The sequence below is a fragment of the Nelumbo nucifera genome, chromosome 2 (assembly GCF_055504915.1).
Source record: "Nelumbo nucifera cultivar China Antique chromosome 2, China Antique-T2T, whole genome shotgun sequence".
NCBI lineage: Eukaryota > Viridiplantae > Streptophyta > Magnoliopsida > Proteales > Nelumbonaceae > Nelumbo > Nelumbo nucifera.
The window spans coordinates 88,256,305-88,263,836 of record NC_142650.1 but is presented as its reverse complement, the minus strand read 5'-3'; the positions used below and the strand labels follow the sequence as shown (position 1 = coordinate 88,263,836).

Below are 7,532 nucleotides of genomic sequence, written 5' to 3'. Positions count from 1 at the left end.
ATATAATTTTTAAATTATATAAATAATTTCTATGTTTATATACATTATATAAATGGATATTTATTTTTATATATTTATTAATTACCTAAAATATTTAATTGGTCAAATTTGAATCTAATTGAATATTCATATATTTAAATCAATTTGAATTTGGATATTTCCTTATTTGATTAAAATTTGATCCATTTACACCCCTACCTTAATGTCACTTGCATTAAATGATCTTGCATCATTTTTCAAGTGTAATCATATAAGAAACAAATTTTAATGGATTTATGTAGCAACATGGAAGCCACTAACCAATATGGGTCCTAACTACCTAGGTTTTCTGAAGAGGCAAATGAAATAATAATTAAAATTTGGATTTTTTTTCGTTTAAAACAATATATTGGTCATGAACCTTTTCTAATTTACAGTTGTGCAAAATAATTATTCTCCCACTTTCATTTTTGAATTGATGTAATTTTTTCTAAAGGGAAAAGCTGAGTTATATTCAACTTAAAGAACCTTAATTACAATTCCGTGACAAACCACAATTGGAGAGAACTCCCTTAGTACGTAACTTCTTATAGTTGGCACTTGCACAATCTAGGGATGGTTGCTTGAAATTGCTTATAAGTCTTTCCAATAAGTCCTAGTCAAACTAGCTATGAATTCGAAAGTGTTTAACTAGGAAACCTAAACAAGAAAGGCTCTAGTATTTGGGTTAGATCATGAGAGCAAGATTCTCTCCAATTCCCTCCTAATAAAGTTGGGAAACCTAGATGGATAAGGAGAGGATTCTTGCAACTCTCCCTTGTCTATAAATAGAGCTCAAAACATAAGTATTAATCATTGTGAGAGACTAAACAAGGATTTTGTAACCCAATTCAACTAGACCTTTGAAGTAACCATTAGAGAATGATTCCAAAAGAAATTTAAGTGAGAAGACCACACCAACTGGTGACCAAAGGATCACCATTCTTGCTGGAATTTGATTGTGGCTGCAAACACAAAACTGCACCATCTTCAGTTCTTTGCAAACATTCTTGGGCTGGACAATTCGAGTTTAAGTGTGAACTACCACTTTGATCTCAGCATTTGTTGACATCAATATCAAATACTACACTCATTCTTGATCCAAAGATTTGATCTTTCTTGATCTAAAAATCCCAAACAATCCAAGGAGAAAAACCGGTTTTCTCATCTTGTATGATTTCAAAATAGGGTTTTTAGAAAATTTTAAATTTCATCCATTCTATTTGCTGGAATTTTTGCAACACGATGATTAATAGATGAACATCTTTCATAATTATCTATCAATAATTCATCTTATTGCTTGGTGACGCTAGGGCAATTAGGCTTGCCTTTATGAATATGGAGACGAGCTTACAGTTGGCTTAGTTTCCATTCAAGTGTGTATCATTTGACATGTGTATTGAAACATGTCTTGTGAAGAAACATCTCTCTCTATATATATTGTTTATGTTTAGTACTTATCTGGAAATTTTAATTGATTTCATCTGCTTTAATTGTATTCGTCGACAGTTTTACCATTTTTTTTGTGATAATATATTCATATTTCTTCTTTAATTTTACTGATTTTCATGTCCAATAGAATTTTTCCCCCTTTAATTACCTATATATCGCACAACCATTATCTCCTTGAAGTCTACATATTATTTTTCCTTTTCTAAATTTGTTACATTGTCTGTCATAAGAGAAGATCGATCTTCTACAGAGTATTATAATTTGGTGGGTGACTGTTAAAAATAACAAATATATATATATATATATATATATATATATATATATATATATTGCAAATATTTTTTATTTTCTTTTTGGACAATACTCTTTTTTTCTAAGAAGGTTTGCGACGGTATGGGTCAGGGAGTCGGAGTTCATTCTCGTTTGTTGATTGAATCATTAAATTATAGAGAGAACCCATACCTTTCCCTCTAAAGGAAATGCATTTATAACCCCTCCTTTCAGGTTTTATTTTGAGATTAATTGGGGAATCTTCGGTCAGCTCCCCCTCAAAAGTCGAAAATTCAATTAAGTACGTACCGAAACCCGATTCAATCCCACCCCACCTAATAAATGTAAAATTTATTTCGGCTCCCCCCGCCACGTCAGATAGGTGAAACTTTTGATCCCATTATACCTCTCATATCTCAACGGTAATCTTTTTCATGTGTTCATTCGAATTGAACACACCAGAAGCATCCCCCTCACCCCCTTCTTCCTCATTCGAACCGAACGCAGCAGCGTCACCCCATTCCTCATTATAACTGAACGCAGCAGAGGCGTCTCCGTCATCTTCGTTTAACTCACCTCAGGCGAAACATCTTCTTCCTCATTTGAACCAAACGCAGCAGCATCTCCATCATCTTTTTGCTCACCCCAGGCAAAACATCTTCTTCCTCATTCGAGCCGAACATAGCACTGTCACCCCACTCCTCATTCGAACGGTAATCTTCCATCGTCTACCCCTCATCCCAACGATAATCTTCTTCCTAATTCAAACCGAAAGCAGTAGCGTCTCCGTCGTATTCTTGCTCACCCCATTCGTCATTCGAACCAAACCAGTAGCGTCTTCTTAATCCTCAAAGAACCGATCCAGCAGCGTCTTCTTCTTCCTCGAAGTTACCATTCTTCCTCATTTGAACCGAACGCAACAGTTTCACCCTCTTCTCTGTTTCTCAGAGCCGAAAGGTACAATATCTTTCCATCCTCTTCTTCCCCATTTCGAAACTACAGCATTCACCCTCTTCTCCATTTCTCATTGTCGTTAATCTCTGTTCCTTAGAGTCGTTAATCACCGGAGGTTCATCTCTCATTGCCGGAGCTACAGTGTTTTCCCCATTTTTCATAGTTGTTAATCACCGGAGCTTCGGAGCTTCATCTCTCATCATCGGAGGTACAACGTGTTTTCTAGTGCTTTGAGTGTGGTAAGCATCCAGTTGTGTCTGCATTCTACACAATTCATTTATTTTGGTTTTGATAATTTCTTGGTTTTGTTGAGTGTTAATTTGGGGTGATCATGGGTCGGGATAGGCCGGGCTTTGCACTTATGATAAGGGCTATAGCTTAGGCCCAAGTCTGGACTGACCCAAGGTTCCGGGCCTGAAACATAAGCCCTAGCCTAGGTCTATACGGGTCCGAGCCGGGCCTGATTCCGAGCTAATGTCACCTATAAATAAAACATTACATATCTATATATTAATTTACATAAAATGCATATAAACTTATTTTATACATTAATATAATATATAAATTATACATGTCATGTTATAATATTTGTATATAAAATATATAATATAATGTAAAATAACATGTATACATTATACACAAAATGTATAAGTTTAAATATATGTGGGCCGGGCTTAGCCCAAGCCTGGACTGAAAATTTGCAGGCCTGGGCCCAAATCGAACCTGAACACAAAACCTAGGTCGAAGCCCAAAATTTTTGGGCCAGGATGAAATGATCACCCCTAGTGCTAATTGAGTTTTGTCATTCTATATATGAAATTTAAATGGTACTATATTTATTTTGTTACTTGTGCTAACAATAGGTTGTTAAATTCTCGACAGAAAAATGTTAGATGACAAAGTTGGGACTAGGTGCTCCTCGAAACGGTTTAGGGAGATGTTACAAAGTTTGTCTCTAAGTTTGAAGCACAAGAGAAGGCTCAAAGAGACTCCCTTTGGACACTTTTTGGATTTGCCACAAGTGATTGTTGAGATGTCCCTATTAAGTTATTTAGTGAAATTGTAGGACTTGACTAGGCAGTGTTTTATAGTTGGTGAAGGATTGTGCAATTCAGCGAGGCTAATGTTGCCCTGATAACGGGTCTTGGCCTATCGGGTAGTACAGTTTCCCTATCGGAAGGCGTTGTTGGTAGTGGATTGTTACAAAGATCTTTTGGCTTTGATCAAAATCACTCTGCCTCTATAGAGTTGGATCTTGTGTGGAATAGACTAAAGAAGATTGTACGATTAGATGGTGAAGAGTACATTGAGGAGGTGGTAAAGTAGATTATTCTGCTCTTGTTCAGTTATGTGATGTTTCCCCAAGGCAGTTCGAGGGGTGAGCTCTTTCTGGGCTGGATACAATGACGATTTATAGCGTATTGGTGATTATGCTTGGGGTAAATGTGTACATCAATTCTTGGTCGGTGGTCTTGATCAGTTTTTTTCTAGTTATGGTGTTGGATTGCACAGAGGCTCAACCTTGTATAGTGGTTGTCTATTTGGATGTAGTGCAGTGTTGATGGTTAGTGTGGATGACATTCAATTTTTTTTAATTTATTGTTTATGTTATTCTCACTCAATTGATGATCATTTATTGGCTGATTTCTTCTTTGTAGGCGTGGATTACGAGCACACAACATTATTCAGTCCTTCAGTCCCTGATGCCAGTCCTCGTTTGTTTAAGTGGGGGAATATGGGGTATCAGTGGAAGTCGAAGAGGGCCAATTTGTTGAAGAAAGCTAGGGCGGAAATGGTTCTCACTTCTTCTCCTCTACTTAGGGTGTTTGTAGTTTTTATTTATTTAGTTCTGCTGGAAACTGAAGATCTCATATGGATTTCTAAACTTATTATAGGTTATTGAGGGTTTGAACCCTACTAGTGAGGAGATGGCCTTAGTGGATGCTTGATCAGAGGGCTGTGTAAATTTTAATTTTTTCCTTTATAGTGGAGTCCTCTATGTGATCTAAGTACATGGTAGATATTAACCTTTGGTGGACCGAGGGGGCCATGGTGTGGGTGGGGAACCTTTTTATAATGGAAAGGATGCTAGTCACGGGTAGCAATGGCGTGGGAAAAAGGTATGATTAGCGTATCATACATGTTTTGAGTTATATACAAGTTGACTTACTACTAATGTTGAGATTTGATAAATTGCTTCTAACTTGATTTTTCAGGAATTTTGCAAATCTTGCATGGAATCCATGGAATATCAAATTCTATGTACGGAGGCTAAAGAGTATAACTACACAAAAAAGCAGAACGTGGAACTTTGTGATGAAGTCAATAGGCTTCATAGAATGATGAAAAATAATGGGTTGGACCCTGATGCAGTACCATGTAGTGATGGCCATGATGGTTTGGCAAGCTACTTGCCAAACGATGATGTGTTAGACAGTGTATGCCCTTAGCTCCAATCAGAAAAGTGTACCTTATGACATTTAATGTAAATGAATAAAGTACATATTTGATTCATGTTATTATGGTGTGTTTCTGTGTAATACCCTTAAACTGGACACATATGAGACTCGTGTTAGTTTAGAATCTTCACAGCCATTGGATGGATCTGGGGAGATTTGTCCTGCCAAGCCTGACATTGATGTGTTGCCAAGTTGGTTGGGGTGGCTTGTCTCCGCTGCTAGGGTGCAGCCTGAGGTACATGCAATGTGGGTTTTCTTGAAACCCTGAACCGGACTAGAATTCCAATATTGCCCTGGACCTTGGAGATAGATGGGCAAAACTGGAATGTTACACTTGACCCCTAAACTTGATTATGATACTGCACTAGGTGTCGAATTGGGCTGTCTTGGAGATAGATGGGCAAAACTGGAATGTTACACTTGACCCCTAAACTTGATTATGATACTGCACTAGGTGTCGAATTGGGCTGTCTTTGATATGCCAATCAGTGAAATCCTTAGAGGGGGTCAAAACCTGGGTATGTTGGGACAGTTCGAGAATTCATCTAAGTGGGTGATCATAGTGGCCGGATCAGCCCCTTTGTCGAACAAAGTGAATGATCGGGGATGCACTCTCTTTGATGGAAACCAAAACTGCAGGCAACCGATTTCAACCGTTGAAATTTGTTTTGCAAAATATATTTATATAGAAATATACATATATATATTATGGTTTCAAGATGTTTGCAAAAGGTTTTAATTCCCGGGATCCATGTGAGTAGAGAGTGCAGCACTGTACCTTGAAGCCGAGGGAGATGTCCTCTCTTGTCGGGCAGTGTTTGATCATTATGGGCTGAGAGGTTAAGTATAAGACCATTGAGGGTAATACCTGATGAGCTAATCTTGCATCTGCCCACAGTCCTTGGGTTTTTATAAGGTGGTTTGGCCCAAGGACCATTTAGTGTAAATGTTGGGCCCATTAAGAGCCCATGGTGATGGACTCAGGGGTTCACTATCTCCTACAGTGAATTCGGCCAGGCCTTGGTAACAGAGGCTGGGTTGAACCCATGTGGCTGATGTGTAGATCAATGTTTGGGTTCCACACCATACAAGGATATCCAATTGGGCAGCAGCTTAGAGGATAAGTGAACACATGGACTTAATGGGCCTAAAGCCCAATTCGAACTGGCTTAATTAGATTAATTAAAGAAAAGCGGTTCTGGGATTTAGATAAGCAGATAGGATAAGGGGTTGTCCCTATCCACTCAAAGAGTCTAGATCCAAATAGAGATTTAGATCTGCAAACTCCTAATTAGATTAGGAGGGTTGATCTCTATCTGCAGATAAGATAAGGGATTATCCTTATCTCTTAAAGAGAGTCCAGATCCAAATACAACATTTGGATTAGGAAACTCCTAATGGGATTAGGAGAAGCTCTTTTTAAGGCTATAAATAGAGGAGAAGGGCGAACCCCAGTTGATCCTTCAAGATTACTGATACAAGAGAGAAGACAGCATACAGTTAGACTGACACCATCTTCTGCTCTTTCCTTCTTCTACTATTGTCGCCATTACTAGTTCGATCTCCACCTATAGGAGCGATCAAAAAGGGTTCTTGATATCACATTTTGGTAGAAAAGGTGATCTGAAGTTGTGCTCACTCACCCTCCATCAGATTCTTGGTGAAGAATCAGGTTCATGGTGAAGTCATCCTACTGATCCTGCTCCACCTTACGCTATGTCATCTTCAATGGGAGCAGTCTTTGGTAATCTCCTTGGGCGTGAACACCTTCGTTGGGAGTTACTGTTACTCCGTATCAGGTATTTCGCTCTCCTACCTTTTGGTTTCAGATCTGGTCTGGTTTAGGTTCAAGATTGTTCTTTGAAAATGCAGTTTTTCTAAAATAGGGAATGTGATTCCCACATGGGAGAGAGAGAATTTTTTGAAATTTTGCCCAACTTACCTGCGGGGTTCGGCCATCCATATGATGGATCTCTCATCCCTTCATGATGATTATGGTGCAGACTTATCTGCTGGAGTTGCATGCGGCACCACAGGGGTGGAGCAATCTCCCGAAATGACTAGCGTTGCTGGCCCATCCTACGAGATTCTTAATGGCTCGCCCTCCATTTCCGAAACTTACAAGCGTAAGTTTCCTCGGGCAATGAGAGAACGAAAACAAAGTAGCATGATGGTGTCACCCTTCCAAGCTCTTGGGTAGCAAGGGCAAGTAGCGAAAGAGTTTGCTATTGCTACAGGGTCCAAAAGAGAAGTGAATGCGAATGTGAAATGATAACTGTTGGTGTTGTCTTGGGGTTATTTGTGGGGTTGTTTTGGTTTGATTTGACTTTCTTATTAGTTTATTCAATGAACATTTGTTGCAGTCGATGGATGCACATG

The 7,532-nt window shown here is 38.6% G+C and overlaps 1 long non-coding RNA gene across 1 annotated transcript; it reads left to right on the top strand.

Moving 5' to 3' along the window:
* Positions 1–2,203: 2,203 nt before the first annotated feature.
* On the top strand, positions 2,204–5,197 carry LOC104606055 (uncharacterized). Its single transcript, XR_736726.3, has 5 exons — positions 2,204–2,933; positions 3,577–4,258; positions 4,353–4,489; positions 4,590–4,814; positions 4,911–5,197. It is a non-coding gene; the product is annotated as an uncharacterized LOC104606055 (long non-coding RNA).
* Positions 5,198–7,532: the final 2,335 nt, after the last annotated feature.